Source organism: Callospermophilus lateralis, chromosome 4 (genome assembly GCF_048772815.1).
Source record: "Callospermophilus lateralis isolate mCalLat2 chromosome 4, mCalLat2.hap1, whole genome shotgun sequence".
NCBI lineage: Eukaryota > Metazoa > Chordata > Mammalia > Rodentia > Sciuridae > Callospermophilus > Callospermophilus lateralis.
The window spans coordinates 93,670,692-93,690,836 of record NC_135308.1 but is presented as its reverse complement, the minus strand read 5'-3'; the positions used below and the strand labels follow the sequence as shown (position 1 = coordinate 93,690,836).

At 37.6% G+C, this 20,145-nt stretch overlaps 1 protein-coding gene across 1 annotated transcript in view; it reads right to left on the bottom strand.

Moving 5' to 3' along the window:
- The window catches only part of Stk38l (serine/threonine kinase 38 like), a 69,536-nt gene extending 64,791 nt beyond the window's left edge, over positions 1 to 4,745 (bottom strand). Inside the window, exon 1 of the mRNA XM_077109294.1 lies at positions 4,659 to 4,745. The gene's annotated coding sequence lies outside the window, so the exon portion shown is untranslated. The remainder of the gene's footprint in view (positions 1 to 4,658) is intronic.
- Positions 4,746 to 20,145: the final 15,400 nt, after the last annotated feature.

Genomic DNA, 20,145 nt, shown 5'->3' with positions numbered 1-20,145 from the left:
GTTTTGCCATTATCACAGGCCACAGACAATTAACAAGGCTAAGGGATGTTTAAATTTATACATCAATATGAATGGTCAGGTCACTAAATGACCTGTAACAGCTGAGCTAGTCTTCCCTAAGAGCGGTGCAGAGATCATCTAACAGGCAGGCTAACTGCCCAAGTGGGTTTGCATTGTAGACAAAACTTTTATTGTGGGAAAAGATGCCCCCCAGATTTCTATCCACAAGGAGGTGAGAATATGTCTAGTTTTCTTTTGATTGGCAAACTCATTCTCCTTTTTACTAAGAACAACCTTTCAAAACCAACCTGTACATACAGAAAGCTATAAATTTTTTAAAACAAAGAAAAGCTGTTATAAGCATCTCCATAAAATTACAGGCTGATGTTCTAGAAGATTTTGTCAACTGAGGATGGTAAAAAGAAACAGTATACTATCATTACTAATTTAGGTGTGTTAAAACACACACACACACACACACACACACACACACAAGCTTTCTGTTTTGCCATCTTTGTCTTATTTTAATATTACAAATATGTGGGCTTCAAATCCTGGCAGAGTTCTGCTACTTTTCTCACTGGGTTTAAGCATATCAGCCAAAAATTATCCTACTATAGGGGTTTTCTACCATCTCAGTCAAAAGAAGAATACAACTCTATTCCTTTGAAGAGAATGTCCTCCAGAACCCTGAGTATAGTCAATCAGGGAAACAAAGGAGCTGAAGAGACTGGATCTTACTAGACAGGTAAGGGTAGGCAGCAGCCCTACCAACATTCACCCTCATACTCATTAACTGTTTTCCAATTTTTAGACAACCAATAACAAACATGTACTATTCCTGGAACTTCAATAGAAACATCTGGACCATTCTTTCAACAACCATTTACTGAGAGGTCTGTATGAGAAGCACACATTCTACAGCACCAGATACCTTACAACCCCAAAGAATTTTCAAAGCTGTCCCAATATAAAGTATCAGTAACTGAACTTCTCTCATTTTATATATTTAAAACACTCTATTCAAACCCTATTTCAGCCATTGTAAGTACAGCTATTTGTGGAAATAAAACTGAAAGGGCTGAGATGATCATTCAATCATTAATTAAATTTCAACTTCATAATTCAATACAAAAACACAGTGCCAAATGTTTTTAAAAATTACAAAATAATATATACAATGATTATACTTCTTTCAAGGAGTTATAACTTCTTATTTCTGAATCTTTATGAGTACTGACAGGTAGTAAGCGTTATTAAAAATCCTCAATGGTTACATTTAATTGGTACCAAAAGAAACTTTTTTTAAAAATTTTTAGTTGTAGTTACACACAATACCTTTACTTATATGTGGTACTGATGATCGAATCCAGGGTCTTGGACATGCAAGGCGAGCACTCTACCACTAAGCCACAGCCCCAGTCCCCAAAAGCAACTTTTGAAAATGGGTTAATACTTAACATGCTGAAAATATATTTTGTTTACCATAATTTTCATTACTTTGAGTTGTTTCTAAAAAACTGATCCCAAAATTTAGATGATAGAGGAGTGCATTTTCCCAATAAACCCTTTGAAACTATAGACCTGAGAAGAAGAATGAAAATAAGATAGCAAATAAGCTATAGATATAGATACAAGCCAGAACACCTGAGTTGGAATCCTGATTTACTGACTAGCTCTCTGATCTTCGTACCTCAGTTATTCCATCAACAAAATGGGAATAATAAAACACCTACTCCATACAGTTGAAAGAATTAAACTCAAGTAAATAAGTAATTTAAGGAAAGAATTTAGCAGCAAGCAGCATTATATAATGTTCCCTACTGACATTATCAACAAACCATCTACAAAAATGCTTTTTCCTACTTAAAGCCTTCCTTACTTGCTCTGGTAGAATTTAATCCCTCCCTGCTTGGCTTCCTCATAAAGTGCATTTTGTATTATAGCTATTTGGGTGGGCCCATTTCCCTCCCATTAGGGCAGAGGACAAACCTTGAGGACAGAGACCACAGATCATCTACATGTACCAGGCAGCAAACACTGCCCACTGTTGCCTCTCATCTCCCACTAAAGGCTGTAAACAATAATACACTGTCAATTAGCAAACCTTTACCTGGAGACAGAAGGCTTATATAATCAGTACACAGAAGGAATGGTCAGACCTTTCTAAATATTCCCTTAAGATTTGAACAAGAATGTTCAAAGGGAGAAAGGAAAAGAAGCCTCACTAACCAATGATATCATTTTAATTTTAAAAATTTTCTTATGCGTTAACTTGCTTTCATTATCTCACTTAAAAAGCCCACGATGATTTGAAAAAAAAATATTTTAGTTGTTGATGGGCTTTTATTCGTTTACTTACATGTGGTACTGAGAATTGAACTCAGTTCCCCACACATGCAAGGCAAGTGCTCTACCACTGAGCCACAACCCCAGCCCCAATAATGCTATTGCAATATGTCAATAATGCTATTGCATATGTCAAGTCTAACCTAATCATAACTTGCCCATCTGCCTGATTTTAAAGTAATCCTAGGAATGCTAGATGACAATATGTTTGCTCAATTCACCCCACACTTATTTGTGTAAAATAAAATTATTTTAACATTACAATGAGATGCAAATCTTTCTGGTTTTGATATGCACCCTGTAACTCCCTCTTGAAAAAGTGCCACCAAAAGAAAAGATAAGAAAAGAAAAAATCTCCAACTTCTCCCAGATCACTGGTAAAGTAATTTCTAAAGTACCATCCAACTTTTCTAGGACAATACTCACCTTCCTCTGAGAGAACAAACCTTTACTGAAAACAAATGGCCAAACTGAATTCATTGCTTTATCATTTTCTAGAAAGTAGAGTTTTTCCTTTGTTTTTGTCATATCCTACCTCTCAAAATTAAATTTTCAGCATAAAAAACTTCTGAGAACTCCTACTTATTTCCACAAATAATCTTAGTCTCTATTCTTTTATTCATTTTTAAACAAACTCAAGAACAAAGTGCTAGAGAAGAATTGTATTTATTTAATGTAGTTTTTTCTAATTCTAATTTGCTAATTCCCCAATAGCAGGACTTTTTAAAAGAATACAAAAACTACACAAAACTGCTTCTCATTCTGAACACATTCCAACAAAATGGGAAACATTATCAGCCATCTTAACAAGAACACAAGCTAAGTGAGGTCAAATCAAAAAAAGATTTTATCCATTGCATCTCTTTTGAGATTGGGATTTTTCAGATAAGTACTATAATACTGAATATGAACAAATATGTTAAAAAAATTTAACATCATATTTTGGACTAATTACTTTATCCCCAAATAGTCACAAGAGTAAATAATCACATACAATACCTCCAAGACAATGCAGAGTATAATAATCTTAATTGTTTTATATATCCTGAGGCAAAGAGACAAAGGCCAAATTCAAAGCAGTTTCCAGTATCTTATATATCTAAGATCAAACAAATCAAAAATCTACATTAAGTAAGCAAAATTGGGGTTAAGAACAAGAGACCCTCCTTTAAAATAGGGAGACCTGTTCAAATTTAAGCCCCCATGCCAAAAAAAAAAAAGACAAGGTCTCACTCACCAGTCCCTGTCTTAAAACCAAAAGGCATAATTTAAACCACTCAAGTTGTTTCCTCGGATTTTAGTAGCAATAAAACTAATCCTCAGACCACTTCCAAGTAAGTATCAAAACTTATCACAAGTTAGGTGAAACAGGCAAGAGCGTTTGATTCTGCATTTTAACAACTGAGCAACAACAAACAGTACCACACTTTTGGACAAGCTACTACTTTCAGCACCACCCCCACCCCCATCTCCCATTTCTTTTTATATCATTTCTCCCAATTCAGAACCCGAAAAAGCGATCTTATAAAACAAAAGTAGCATCAGTAAACGGTAGTCCACTGATTTTGATAACAAAAGTTTGTTCTTTTGCTGTCAACCTGGCAACTTTTTAAAGGTGAAACGTCTTTCTACTCAATCAGGTATAATCTTCCCTATTCCTATGCTAAACAACCAATCGTTTGTTCTCATCACTACAGGTAAAAATATGGGGGGGGGGGGCGAGAGAAAAAAATGATGAAAAGAAGGGTCTACGTTCCAATGGTAGGGACCGATTTCGAGACCGGTTTTGAACATTCCGTGGCTGCTGGCAGCTGGGCGGCTTTACAGTGTCTGAGAATGTTTAGCAATCTGACGCATCAGTTTTTAGGAATGGTACACAAACAGCCCCCACAACTCAAGAGCCATGCCCAGAATCCGTCCTCTCGGTGACATGGGCTGGAGGGCACGGGACGGGAGACAGGGGCGACCAGGAGGGCATTCGCGACATTTGTTATTGTTTGTGAAACCCAGGCAGCGACCTGAAGTGGGGTGCTTGGGGGCCGAGGAGTGAAAGAAGAAAGGAACAGGGAAGGACAAAAATTCCTCCCCGGGCTCGAGGCCACCTCTCCGGACACACGGGCCGGTATCACCCCGGGGAACAAGAGGGCCAAGGCCGTCGCCAGAGCTTCCCGGGAGACATTTCCAGCCCCGAAATTAGCTCAGCTTTCCCTGGACACCCAAAGATACAGAAGATCTCCTCCAGCTCTCACTCGCAGAGTTGGGGCGGGTGCGGCAGCCCGGCCCCCAGAGCGCTGCATCCGCGCACTCACCTGCCTCCAGTCGCGCCCGCGGCCGGCTCAGCCTCCGCACGGACCGCAGCCGGCCGGGCGCCCCTCAGCTCCTGCTGCCCGCTCCGCCCTCGCCCCGCCCCCGAGAGGCGGGACCTGCGGCCGTGCCGGAATCTCGGGGCGGCCGCCCTGAACTCTCGCGAGCCCTCCCTCCTCGGCTTCTCGGTGGCTGGGCTGGTCCAGCTCGCCCTGACGTCATACGCACCCCAGCCGGAAGCAGCCTTCTGTCGTCAAAGCGGGTCCCCGGCCCCGCCCACCTCCTCCTATTGGAACTTAGACTGGGAGGTTAGCACTTCCTTTTTTTATCAGCCTCATCTCACTCAAAACTCGCTTGAGAGTGGCTCATTTTTTTTTTAACATTACTTACATGTCCTAAATGTCGTCAGAGTTTTTCCTCAGTACTTTACAATTCTCTATTAGAAATAGAGAAGGGTTTAGAAATCACAAATCCACACCATTTGCAGATTAGGAAATTGTACTCAACAAAGATGGATTGGCTGACCAACTGCCCAGTGGGTGGCTGTGGGGACTAGAAGCCACCCAAGTTCCATAACTCTTCCATTTCATCATGACTGAACTCTAGAGACTTGAGAGAAATTAGGATTTGGAAAGGCTGCAAAAAGGGCTGGGGCTATGGCTCAAGTAGTAGCGCGCTCGCCTCGCATGCGTGAGGCACTGGGTTCCATCCTCAGCGCTACATAAAAATAAAGATATTGTGTCCACCTAAATCTTTAAAAATAAATATAAGAAAGAATAGGCCCCAAGAAAACGGGAGCATGCGTAGAAAACTTGCTTGAGTTATCTCAGAAAATCTGAGTTACATCATTTGAACCTGAGAAGTGGCACAGTGCCGCAGGAGGAGGATGCAGAGTTCTAAACGCCAGCCTCAGCAACTCAGTGAGACCCTGTCTCTAAATAAAAAGTACAAAATCGGGCTGAGGATATGGCTCAGTAGTGAAGTGCCTCTGAGTTAATCCCCTATACCAAAAAAAAAAATAAATAAATAAATAAATAAGAAGAAAGAAAGAAATTAACAACAACTTACTATAGATCTTAGCAACCTCATTATATGATTTTTTTTTTCATTCACTCCTAAGATAAAATTTTTCAACTTTTTCTTTAAGAGAAGTAGTGCTAGCTTTTTTGAAATCTCAAATTGCCAAAGTTGCTACTCTTGCATTTTGGGGGCTTTTAAGTAAAATAAGGGTTACTTGAAGACAAGTATTTGATGACAAGTGATACCTTAACAGTTAATTTGATAACTGAGCGAGCTACTCATTAATGGGCAGGCAGCATATACCATGCAGAAACCCTGGACAAAGGAAGGATTCATTTCTGGAATGAGATAGAGTGGAATGGTGCAAGATTTTATGACATCACTCAGAATGGGATGCAGTTCCAAATTTATGAATGGTTTATTTCTGGAATTTTCCAGTTAATATTTTTGGACCATGATGCTGGCAACTGAAACATGGGAAAGGTAAACTGTGGATAAAGAGGTATGGGGTCTATTGTATTTAGAAAACAACTTTCTTGTAGGATGGCTCATGGAAATGACTTGGGGAAAATGATGCAGTTTGCATTTGGGGACAAAACTGGCCTTTGGGCAAGCCATATAAGAGAATCACTTCCAATGATTGTTGACAAACGTATCCCTAAGAATATTGAAAGTTTTATATTAAAAAGTTTTATATTGAAAGTTTTATAAAATACCCTTAGTTTTTAGACTAGTAAGACAATATATTAAGCTAGCATAGTGCTTGTAGAAAATATGATTTTAAAATGCCAATCGTTATCTTTAGGTTTACCAAGAGTTGATTACACATACCTAAGTATTAGGAAAAAATCTTAACATCACTTCTTTCTCTTTTCTTACACTCTATGCTTTTTCATACATAGCTTGGGAAAAGTGCTAGTCTGGTAATAAGAGTAGGCTTCAGGGTATCAATTCCACTTACATGGTCATTTTGAGTCTCAAATGACAATTGTCATATGCATGTGTAGGTGGTTTAACTGATAAAAAAGACTTGACAGAGACCTATATGCTTCTTTCCCCGTACTGCATACATACACATTCAATTCAAGTAGGTAAGATGGAGAAGTTTATAGTTTGTTTTATAGTAAATTTGAGTTTTAGAATGTGCCAGTGTTTTTTTTTTTTTTTTCACAACACTGGGATAATATAAACTAGTCTATATTATCAGACTAAAGAAAAAGCTTTGACCACTAGTTTATTAATTGAGACTATTCTGAACAAATTAGCTCAGGAAGTTGTTGAAGTTACAACAAATTAAGAGATATGTATCCTTTTGGAAGTTTGATGAAGCCTATGGATCCCTTTACAAAATAATATTCTGAAATGAGTAAAATAAACTGCATAAGCTTACAAGGCAAATTGATTATATTAATATTAAATTAGCAAAATACTAAAGAGTGAATTTGTGATAGAGTTACATAGCAGGTAGTTCTTAAGATGGCACCCAGTGATCCTTACCTTCTGATATTCTTGTGCAATTCCCTTCTTTTGAGTGTGGGCTGGCCCTGTAACTTGGAGAAAAGAATACAGTAAATGTGATGGGATTTAATTTTCATAATTAGGTTACCAAAGACTCTGGCTTTCATCTCGCTCACCCTCTTGGTCTCACCTGCTCGCTCTGATGGAAGCCAGCTGTTCTGTTGGGACCTGTCTTATGGAGAGGCCCACATGGTAAGGAACTGTGAGAGATCTCAAGTAAAAAAATTACCAAGAAGTTAAGGCTGTCCAACAACCCATAAGGAACTGAAGTCTGCCAATTACCATCTGAATGAACTTGAAAGCAGATTCTCTCCCAGGTGAGCCTTGTGATGACTATAACCCTGCCTAACCCCTGCACTGAGAAACCAGATGATGAGCCAGCAGAGCCAGCTAAGCCAAGCCCAGATTCCTGGCCCACAGATCCTCTGAGATAATAAACATTTGCTGTTGTTGTTATTGTTGTTGTACCAGAGATTGAACACAGAGATGCTTAACCACTGAGCTACATCTGAGCCCTTTTTATTTTTTATTTTGAGAAAGGGTCTCACTAAGTTGCTTAGGGCCTTGTTATGTTGCTAAGGCTGGCTTTGAATTTAGAATCCTCCTGCCTCAGCCTCCCAAGCTTCTGGTATTACACACGTGCCCTACCCTGCCCAGCTAAACTTTGTTGTTTAAGGCAAAAACTTTTGAGGCAATTTGATGCACAGTCATAGATAACTAAAAGAGTTGTATATTTGCTTCTTTATCAATGCATTAAATAACAAGATCAAGACCCACAGCAATTTTGCAGTAGTGATACACAAAAAGAATATTTTGAGATATCTGTAGCCATCTTTAATATGGTAGAAAAAAATAAAGTCACAGATATTGCTAATATTTCTGTGGTTTCCTGCCTACATTCATAATGGAACAAATGTTAATTTTTGGTAAGGATTGAGTGAAAAAAGATAAATATACACAAAATACATGTTAAATAGATGAATTGTATACATACTTTTTATATTTATTTATTTTTTCATCAGTAGGCGAAAATTCTTGACTACATAATAAATCATTTGTAGGAACATTTAAAATTATTTTTACCAACTTTCTCAGACATTAGAATTAAAGTTCTAATTAATTTACAGGTATCAGGTATGTATCATGACCATTGCTAATCTTGTTACCCTATGGTTTAATATGAATTCTTATTCTTTTCCTCCATTTATTCCCTTTTCTCCAAGTCTGTGCTAAATATATGTAGACAAGCTAAAATTGTAGGCCGGAAAGAGAAAAATCATGGTGAAAGCCTTTCTGGTACTCAATTCATCTGATTTTTTTTTTTTAAGCACATGAAATATTTAGCTCCTTTGCCATAGGGACTCATGAGTATTTGGCCCTCCTAGGCCTACAACATAGTAAACAGCCAATGAATGGCAAATAGCAGTAGTAAGTAACAGAAGGAAAAGTGTTAATAAAACACTTCCACCAAGTACATGAAGCTGCTATTCTATGTACAATTTTGTAATTTTGGAATATGGACAAAACAAGAGTTAGAGGATAATGTATCACTTTAAATGCAATTAACATGAAAAATGAAAAATAAATGAACCAAGCTTTCAATTCAGGAAATCGGAAAGAAAAAAAAATTAATCCAAAGAAAGTAGAAGGATATAAAACTTAGAAAAGAAGTCCTTCCCAGGGTTCATGGTCCTTATGTTTACAAGGTAATGTAAAGCTAATAATCATTCCCATATAAACTACTTATTTTTAAATGGATATAAATTCTGTTATGATTAACTATTTCAAACACAATTTCAAAAGATTAAGGCAGAAATTAATTTCAGTTTTAAAAAAACTGACTAATAGCACCAAAAGATTATTCTTTGAAAAGTCAAGGAAACAGGAAAATCCTTGCAGGACTAATCCTGGGGAAAAAGAAAAAGACACAAATTGTAGGAATAATAATAAAGATGTAACTAAACTACAGATATGGAGATTTTAAAAAGCATAAAAGATTATGGTGTACAGTGTTACACAAATAGATTTGAAAAGGAGGAGATAGACAGAAAATGTGCTTTTCAGTTCTCCTGGAATGCTGTCCTAATGGAAATACATTACATTTTTTACTGAGGATAAAATGGCAATTTGATGGGATAAAAGAAAAAAAATGAATATGCCTTTCAGGTTTGACACTAAGAGTACCTGACTCCTGCTTCCTGTTCTCATCACTGAGTTTCAAAGGCACTCTAGTCCATACCAGACAGCTAAGTGCTGTTGAGTTTGTTTAAAAATAAAGGTCCTAGTCAATAATCTGCAGGGGACTTTCACTGGATTATTTAATAATATACATGATAATCCATTAAGACTATAATAATACACATGATAATCCATTAAGACCAGACTATATTCTGCAAATCACTTTATAAATCAGGAAACCACAAATTTTCATTGATACCTGCTCTAATTTTTAACTGAGTTCATGAGTTAGCTTTGCATCACTGTAACAAAATACATGGGAGAGACAAGCTAAGAAGGAAAGGTTTATATTGGCTCACAGTTTGGGAGGTTTAAGCCCCTGGTCACTTAGCCTGTTGCTTTTGGACCTGTGGTGAGGCAGTACACCATGGTGGGAGTATGTGGCAGAGTATGTGGCACCCGGGAAGTGAAAGAGAGAAAGAGAGGAGCTGGGACTTCAGTATCCCCTTCAAAGATATGCCCCCAATGACCTAAGTTCTTCCCACAAAATCCCATCTCCTAAAGAAATCACATGGTGAGAGAGCAAGAAAGAGAGAAGTAAGTCTTTTGGAGAATTTTCTTTTCCTTACTTGAAAAAATGAAATTTCTCTCTCAAAGACTCATCCAGTCACACCAGACCTAACCCACTCCTATGAGATGGCCATTAATTTTTTCCAAGGGTAATTCCTCCATAATCACCTTCCACTAGGTTTCAGCTCTAAATACTGTCACATTGGGGACCACACTTCCAGCACATAAACATTTGGGGGACAATTAAACCATATCCAAACCATAACACTCACCTAAAATTTATTTATTTTTATTTATTTTTGGTACTGAGGAATGCACCCACAAGTGCTTAACCACTGAGCCACATCACTAGCCCTTTTTAATATTTTATTTAGAGACATGGTCTCACTGAGTTGCCTAAGGCCTCACTAAATTGCTGAAGCTGGCTTTGAACGTGTGATCCTTCTGCTTCAGTAATTACAGGCATGGGATTACAGGCATGAACCACAGTGCTCAGCTCTTCAGCTCTTCAGCTCTTCAGCTCTCTCTAGAATTTAACACTCCCAAGGTTTAAGTTATTTCTCCCCAAAAATGAATGCACTGGTAAATCGGAAGCCTGAAGGAAAGCATTAAGGAAAAGTGGAAAATATATTGTCTAAATATTTCTTTGCATTATGTTTATTGCTCTGCAAATGTAACAAAGAATCACACAAGGTTTATATTTCCAAGGATCCGGTTGTCACTAGCTGTATAACCCTCATCTGTAAAATGGGAAAATAGCATCATACTTGCTGCAAAAATGAAATATTGTTTTATATAGTAAAAGCACTTTGCATGGGTGCAGTGGCACACCCCTCTAATCCCAGTGGCTCAGGAGGCTGAGGCAGGAGGATTGCAAGTTCAAAGCCAGTCTCAGCAATGGTAAGGTGCTAAGCAACTCAGTGAGACCCTGTCTCTAAATAATAAACACAAATTAGGGCTGGGGTTGTGGCTGAGTGGTCAAGTGCCCCTGAGTTCAATCCCCAGTACAAAAAAAAAAAAAAAAAAGCACTTTGCAAACTATAAAACACTACTGCCTTATAGAAAAAATATTTATTAGAAGAAAGACCTCACTTTAAATAATAACTGCCTTTTAGGATCTCAGTGAGGATTAAGTGAAATTAAATGTGATAATATAAATTAAGCACCTAGTAGGGGACTCACACATATTCACACTCAATGCAAGCTATTTTTATTACAATTCATAATAATAATTATTTATATAACAAACACCTGTGTCAGAATGGATCCTTTTTTTTCTTTTGTTACATACAAATTGAATGAATTCTTTCCCTTTAATGACTTTTTAAAAAAACAATATTTAAATCAACAAAAAGAGAAAAACTCACTGTCAGAATCTTTTTTGCTGTAATTCTCATCTACTATCTATTAATTTTTACAAATTCCCAATACTTATAGAGACACAGATACAACTGAGTTTCCTTCTATGTAATAGGAAATATAATGCATAAGTTGAAACATACTAAGTGATGCTTCAGTAACAGAATTTTAGTGGTTTAAAATGGCAAGGATTTATTTTTTGCTTACGTTCTATGTCCTTCACAGGCTAGTAATGCTTTGCTTTTTAGAGTCACTCAGGGGCTCAGGACAAGGGAGCAGGTATCATTGTGAATATTGCTAATCACAATGGAAAGGAAAAAAGACAAGATTGGAGGGTCTCAATTGAGACTTCTATTCATAACCCATTGGCTGGAAGTAGTCAATACAACCTCATAAAAGCTTTGCAGAAGATTCTGGTAATTTAAAAAAGGAAGCTAGGGGGTACAGTCTTTCACCATTCCAGGAAGGGGAGAAAACCAGAAATATCTGGCAATAGTACAAATGACTACCATGTACTGTGTATATGAAAAAACTGTCCAAATGCTAGATATTCTGATTCTCCTACGTCTTAAGGAAAATATGACAGTGAAGCTCTGTAAAAAAGCAAAACACAAGATACTATAATATTTTGTGATAGTAGATGCTATATTAGGTATGGTTTAAAACTTTTGAATCTCAAAAGAGAAAAAAAATTCCATTTGGTGTCATAATTTTCCTAAAAATTACCCATATATTTCCTAAAAATTAATGTCCTTTGACATTAGCATTATAATTAAATTTCCTTTTTCTTTTTAAAATCTCACAGTCCTCATTCCTAATTTCAGGGTTCAGTCCAAATTTTTCATTTCTCAATTAAGAGAAAGAAAACTTCCCCAAATTATGTTTTGATTATAATAGTAAAATCTGACTTATAAAAACTTATTCATGTTTAATGTGAAAAGCCCAAGAAAATATAAAAAAAATTAATTCATCCTAGGAAACTATTATAGTCACCTTTTGAATTTATTCATATCCTGCGATTTCAGCACTTAAAATTATCGTGTGTTTAAAAAGCAGTTGCTTTTTCATTTTCAAAGGAATTTTAAGGTCTGGGAGTATAGCTCAGAGGCAGAGTGCTTGCCTAGCATGTGTGAGGCCTTGGGTTCAATCCCCAGAATCACACACACACAAAAAAAATTAATGATATCACTCATATTTTTAACCAGAAGTCATCTGCATATATAGTATGGTTTCGAGATCTGTAATCGGTATTTGGTTCTTCCTCTACCATTTATTTACCTATTTAATATGGAATATGTAAAATAATTAATTTTTAAAATAAGTCATTATGACTTTGCTTCAAAGTCTAGTTGTTAAAATTAACTCTTTAGAGTTAATTTTAGAGATGGTGCTATGTCTTAGAAAAATCTATAAACTTAAATGAGACTTGAGGGGAGTTTCCTTTTTACATCTCCCTTCTTTGAGGGTAGGGATTTCTTTCCTTTTCTTACAGCCACCCCATTCAGAGACCCTAAGTGCAAGTTCTACTGCTTCAGTCATCTGCTTTACCTGTTAATTTTTATTTTTCAGATGTTGGAACACTTGGTATTAGGCAGATAATCCAGACGAAGAATGTCTCTAACTGACACCTCAGGAGTGGCCTGTGTGATTGCAGAGTTTCCACTGTGTTCTGAGCCTGGAAGAAAGGTCAGATATCTGAGGTCCCTGCTTAGAGATGGAGTACAGGACAAATCAATGGGGCAACAGGGTCAAAAGTCCTTAATGAGTCACATTGAATAATGGAAGGATAATCACATTTGGGGTCCACATTTGGACTAAGGGCTGGATCCTTGATCTTAGGCATGTTGCTTAAACTCTCTAAACCTGAGTTTACTCATCTATAATGGGAATAATTTAGATTTTTATTATCAGATGATAACTGTTGCCAGAAAATTATATGCATATTGGAAGGAGGGTTAGTATTTTATAGTAAGTGTGAAAAGAATAATGGTTTGGGGGGAGATTTATATTGAAAAATAAAACTTAAAATTATTAAGATAAATTTGCTTTTTAAAATTTAGGTTACATTGTAGCCATGCAAGTTACAAATTTGTATCCTGGAGAAAAAAAGAGAAAGGCTGAATCACATTAGAGATTTTTTAACATAATTTTATGATACTATGGATGGATAATCCATAGTTCACTTTTGATATTACATTACAATCATGTAGAGGGTCACTCTTGAAAGAATAGCTATTTCTCTGAGATCTTGGTGATATTCATAGTTTTCTATTTTAAACTATTATTTGCAACAACCTCTAATATATTAACTTCCTTCTTGGTTCTCTCCTCCCAACAGAGAATGTAAAGTTTAGGGCAAATCCCCATGAGTGACTCAAAAGCAATCCACATTTTACACTTCTGAACCTACCAACAAACTACAGTCTAGAGTTGCACTAATTTCTGTGTTACCAGCAAGTAGTAAAGAAAATTTCCATTTTCAGGCATGCTTGGTCACATTAGGTTTTGTCCCTATTTTTACTCTTTCCATAAAGAAAGAGTGTAAGACCTTGGCATGAGAGTCAGGGATGAGTCCTAACATTAAACAGAAGTTAAGTTTGTGTGGGGACTCATCTTAATAGGTCAATTGGTTAGTGATTATTTTCATGTTTTGATGACTTTTTTTAAAAACATTTATTTTTTAGTTGGACACAATATCTTTATTTTATTTATTTATTTTTATGTGGTGCTGAGGATCGAACCCAGGGCCTCGCACTTGCTAGGTGAGCGCTCTGCTGCTGAGCCACAAACCCAGCCTCTGTTTTGATGACTTTTGCTTTTGGCACAATCTTGTAACAGTTAGGGATTCAAATAATAAATACCTAAATAAAAAGGAACTTCTTTCACCATTTGATAGCGTTATCATGAGAGCTTAAAGAGATGAGGTAAAATGACAGTCACCTCATAGCATGCAATCTAAGTTCCTCTTTGGTTTCAGCTCTGGGGCTAAGGTTGAGGACAAGACTATGAAGGGAAGTAAGTCACAAACCCTGTGGTGTGTTTAAATATTAAAAAAAATTCTAGAAACATCTAAGGCAGGCAAAATCATTCATTAATTTTATAAAAGGAGAGCTAGGGATTATACAAGAGAATTAACTAGATCTGCCTATTATTTTGCCACACTTTCCACCCTCTCCAGGAGTGGGGTTGTTGCTTTCAGGTTAGTCTTATGCATTCTGTGCTGATTTGGTTTCCTGAAGGAAGTAACCTAAATGGGGCTTTCAAAGAATTGTATTTTTTTTTTGTTTTGGGTTTTTTTTTTTTTTTCCTGATTAGACCACACTGGACCTTTCAGATAAGGTTAAGAATTTATCTTCACATAAATAATAGCAATGGGCAGCTCTTCTAAGGGTTTAGTTAAAAGGATGATATGGTAAATTTGCATTAAAAAAATACTCTGACACTTAGTTTGGAGAACTGCTCTGAGGGAGACAGAATGTATATTGTATATCATGAGGAGGTTGAATTATTTATTTATTTAGTACTGGGGGTTAAGCCCAGGGGTGCTCTACCATTGAGCTATATCCCCAGTCCTTTTTATTTTTTTGTTTCAAGATGGTATCTCTGTTGCACAGACTGACCTCATATTTGCAAGGCCTCAGTCTTCAGAGTAGCTGGAATTATAGGCATGTGCTGCTACCCCTGGCAGTAGGCTGACTTTTATAACTTTTAAATTGTACATTATAAAATGTCTGGGGCAAGAATACCTTAGTAGGCAGAAATGAATATCTAGCCTACTTGTAGTGCATAGGTTATCAGATCATGGTAAATTAGATAAATTAAAATTAGACAAACCTCTTACACATCAAGTAAATTTCTGTTGTGACTTCCCATGTGCATGTCTTTATGGGGTAAGAGTGTACTCATTAGCCAATAAAAATTTTTGTTTGCTTGCAAATTATAGTTCGAATTCTAAATTGCCAGGCTCAATATAAATAGCCAGCCATTCTTTTCTTGGCTAGGTTACTTTTACTCTGTGTTGGTTTCTCTGAGTTTGATCACCTCTGATGAAGTTAAACTTCTGGACACACAAAGCTAAGCATCAAGCCCTGACTACCCTTAACAGTCTAGACCCAATTCTTGTTGACATCTTTGTGTTCTTGGTCTCTGACTACAATAGTCTCCGTGGTCGAATAACAATGTAGTAAAATTCTTATAAGAGGATTAATATGCATGCTGTATATATTTTAAATGTTTATAAATAGACTTGTTTTAATGTTTGGATGGCTTATAAAAAGATTCACTCACATCTGTAAAACTGACTGTACTTGTCAGTTTTCCTGGGGGGAAGATCCTGGAACTCTCGGGTTAAATGCAGAGATTTATTAGGGAAGTAGTCTCTGGAACAACTCAGGTGAGAGAGGGATGGGATTAGGCAGCTAAACTGTGAAGTAGTTCCAGTGGAGGCCTCAGCCTCTCCCACAGGGAGCTCTGGAGTTGGGATGGCCCTGCAGAGTTGTCCCAGATGAAGCACCAGTCCTCCTTTCTACCCCAACCTTAACCAGCTGTTGGGTGTGGGAAACAGCTCATTTGGCTGGGAGCAGAAACTGGAGAAGGACTCAGACATGGCTATCACAAGCCAACACTTTTGGCAGCTGAGATGGTGGCAGCCTCAGCCTAGAAGTGGCTTTGGATGTGTGTCATGATGGGCAAGGATGTAACATATTCAGTTGAGGGGAGAAATAAAGAATATCCCCGAGCTAATGCCCTTTTCAATGCTTTATTCACTCAAATCACTCAATATAATTTCACTCTATAGGTTCTTTTTTTAATATTTATTTTTTACTTATAGGTAGACACATATCTTTATTTTATTTTATTTTTTTATGTGGTGCTGAGGATCAAACCCAGGGCCTCACACGTGCTAAGCGAGCACTCTACCTCTGAGCCACAATCCCAGCCCCACTCTATAGGTTCTTAATCAAGAAAATGACAATCCTTAATGCTAGGCACTGCAATAAACATAACCAATTCAAAGAAAACAAGTCTAAGTTAATTCTAAACACTGCAAACACACTTAATCATGACAGACTCATTACAGATATTCTCTCTGCATGCTAAGCTCAAGTGCCAGATATAAAGTCTTAGGCTTTAAGTCCAGCAGATGTACACTCACTCAGACCACAGTGGTTAGTCAGGAACTGAAAGAGGCTTCTCCTGGGTGGAGCTGATGGCCAGTTGAGGAGAGGGTCATCGTAGAGAGAAGTTGGGGCTCTCACCAGGGTTAAGATATGGCTGTAGAGAGCCGTGAGGATGATGCAGAGGATCAGGTAGATGATAAGAGTTGGGATGCCAGTCCAGGTTCTCATCAGGCTCTCCAGCATGTGGGCATCAGTGTCGGCTGGCTGAATGTCTGTTCATTTGCTCCATCATTTATGCTAAATTTTAGGGCTTCTGCTCCCCCTTTCAATTCCTATCAGCCATTCCCAGGTTTCTCAGTGAAGTCTTTCATTCTAGGGTCAGGACATCTGGTCTGGTGGTTTCCACCCTGTTCTCTCGTCTTTGACTTTATCAGGATGAAGGCAAATGACAGTGACTTCACTTTGAGTTTTATCAGGGTTGTGGAAAGTGACTTATTTTATCAGACTATGCCTGATGACAATATTGGAGGGCTCTGTAGGCTTGCCTGGTGGGGACTGCAGTTTTGTTTTAAAATGGAGTTACTTAGGCTAAGGCCCTTCTTAGGTTAAGGCCATCCTTACAGTGGGGTAGCACAGCATCCACTGCCACCCCCTGAAAGCCTTGGTCTTAGGCTTATCCTATTGCATATATTTGTAAACTAGCCACAAACACTACTCTTCAAAAATGTTCCATTTTGCCTCCTGATATGGCTTACTGGGTCACATCTCTTCTGTATTGCCTTGCTTACCCTCAATCTAATCATGAAGAAATAGACAAGCACAAAGTGAGGGATAATACACAAATTAACTGGCCCACACTGTTCGAAATTTCAATGTCATAAAAAAACAAAAATAAACTGAGAAAATGTTCATGAATTCAAAAGACTAAAAAGATAAGATTACTAGGGGCTAAGGTTGTCACTCCGCGGTAGAGCGCTTGTCTAGCACATGTGAGGCACTGGGCTCGATCCTCAGCACCACATAAAAAAAAATAAATAAAATTTTGCCCATTTACAACTAAAAAAGCTATTAAAAACTAACTAAAAGCAATATTTAATCCTTAATTAGATCCTGGGCTGGAATTTTACTTTCATTAATTTGCTAAAAAAGACATCATTGGGACAACTGGCAAAATATGATTAAGATTTATAAGTTAGATAATACTAATTTAAATTCTCTGGTTGTAATAATTGTTCTGTGGTTTTGTAAGAGGATATCATTGTTCTTAAGACAAACATGCCACCATAGTCAATTTAAAAAAAGATAAGAATATTCAATTTAAACAGTACTATCTAATTTTATCACAAAGAGTTCCAGTTTTGCCCTGGGAAAAGCTTAAATATCTCTCAATGGAGAACATGACATTTTCAGTAACTAGTAATTACAGCTCATGGGAAAACGTGTTTACATAGATGCCTACAAGGTAAATAGATACAATTTTCTAAAAGGCTCCTTTCTTATTGTTTTCTACATTAAAGAGAAAAAAAAGAAGAAAAGTAAATAGAAAAATTGATCCTGGAGAAAATAGCTAATGTGAGGAATAGAACTTTTTTTAAAAAGATTTATTTTTTTTTTGGTTAGACACAATATCTTTATTTTATTTATTTATTTTTATGTGGTGCTGAGGATCAAACCCAGGGCTTCGCGCATGCCAGGTGAGCACTCTACCGCTGAGTCACAACCCCAGCCCAGGAATAGAAATTTTTAAGGATATATCTAAAGGGCTATGGATGTAGTTCAGGAAGATTTTGTGCTTAGTATTCATGAGGCCCTGGATTTGATCCCAACCTAGTAACTAACTCACACACACACACAGAGAAGAAAAGAAAAAAAAAAGTTCATATAAACATTGTACTTGAGACAGTATTTGGAGATGGGTCTTTAAAGTAATTCAGTTAAAAGGCTCCTCAGGACAGATCCTCATCCAGTTTGACTCCTGTCATTATAAGAAGAAATTAGTGCTGCAGACTGGCTGGGCACAAAATCACGAGCCACTTAAGCAGGAACAAACTTTATTTTTGAAACTGCCACCAATGCCCCATATGCTCCCAGGAAGATTGCCGACGGACACACGCAGCGTTCTCCCGGATCCCAAGAGGAAGTTCCTCCTCCGCAAGTCCCTCCTACCGCACTTCCCCAACCAATGGGAACTCTCCAGGAGTCTTGTAGCAGGCTGAGGTGAACAGCAGGAGTCCAATATCCATATGAATGCAAATCTTAACATAATCATATCATCTCAATGGCTTGCTGGCATCACCTTTCAACCAAAAATGCCATGCATCATATTACTTGGCTGTGGCTCTTAGCAAATTAGGACACAAATATGAACAGAAGGAAGATAATGTGAGGGCACAGGGAGAATATGGACATCTGCAAACTGAGAAAGTCCTCAGAAGAACCAAGCCTGCTGGCACCTTGACCTCAGACTTCTAGTCTTTAGAGAAGATAAGTTTTTTAAGAGAGAGAGGGGGAGAGAGAGAGAGAGAGAGTCTTTTTTTTAGATGGACACAACGCATATTTTTATGTGGTGCTGAGAATCGAACCTGGGTCCTGCCCGTGCTAGGCAAGCCCTCTACCCCTGAGCCACAATCCCAGCGCGAGAAGATGAGTTCTGATGATTTAAGCCACCCAGTCTGTGGTATTTTGTTCTGGAAGCCCCCATAGAATAATGCACATTGTATTCCTAAAACATAAGCAGGCTGTTATGGAAAAGGACAAGCCAGAGAACAAATCTGATTCGTAGAATTTAAACATAACAACTGCCAAAAAAATATTCAAAATCTTGGAGGATAAAACAAGGTCATCTTGTAAAGTATAGAAGACATTAAAGTGAGAAACAGGGAAGTTAAGAAATAAGGGATCATTCCAGCAAGTCCAAACTGAGTAAAGAGCATTTCAGAAAGAACAAAATAAAAGTTAAATGAAGAAACAAGCTGTCTTTAAATTGAAAAAGTCTGTTGTTGCAAAGAAGAACAAGGGAAGGAAAAAATAAGAAGAAAGAAAAAAATCTAGGAAATACATCACTAGGAATTGCATAAAGATAAGACCCTAAAAGCTTCTGGAAATCAAGTTTGCATACACAGACAGACATATACACACACATCACTGTCTAAGTGTCATAAGAGTCAGATATGCCTCAGAATTCTCACCAGTGGCAAGGCCATCAAAATTCAAAGAGAAAATGAGTTTCAATCTTGAACCCTCTACCTAGGCTAGCTATCAATTAGGTTGAAGGCTGTTGGGAAAACATATAACGGCGGCAGCACCCCAGAAAAAAAACCCCAACATGGCGTCTAAAGACCCTCTTTCCCTCTTTGTTTCTTTCACTGGTGTGAAACGTTCTTGCCGGCGCCAATGTTCAAACCCTGCTGGTGGGAAGCCTTAGCCCCAATAAGAATTAACTCTTGGGCTCCGGAACTGCCATATGGAAGAGCTTGCCAATAAACGGATGACCTGTTATCTACCTCAGCCCCTGCTACCTCTCCTTAGACCTATATAAACACACAGCCTTTTGTAATAAAGCGGAAACCTCTTTGGTGATCTGTGTTGTGTGGTGTGGCATCTTCCAGTCTTACAAAGGCCAACTACAAATGTTTTCAAATATGCAAGAATTTGGAAACTTCAGTCCTGATGCATCCCTTCTCAAAAAAGTTACTTGAATATATTCTCCCAAAAAAGGGGGGAGAAA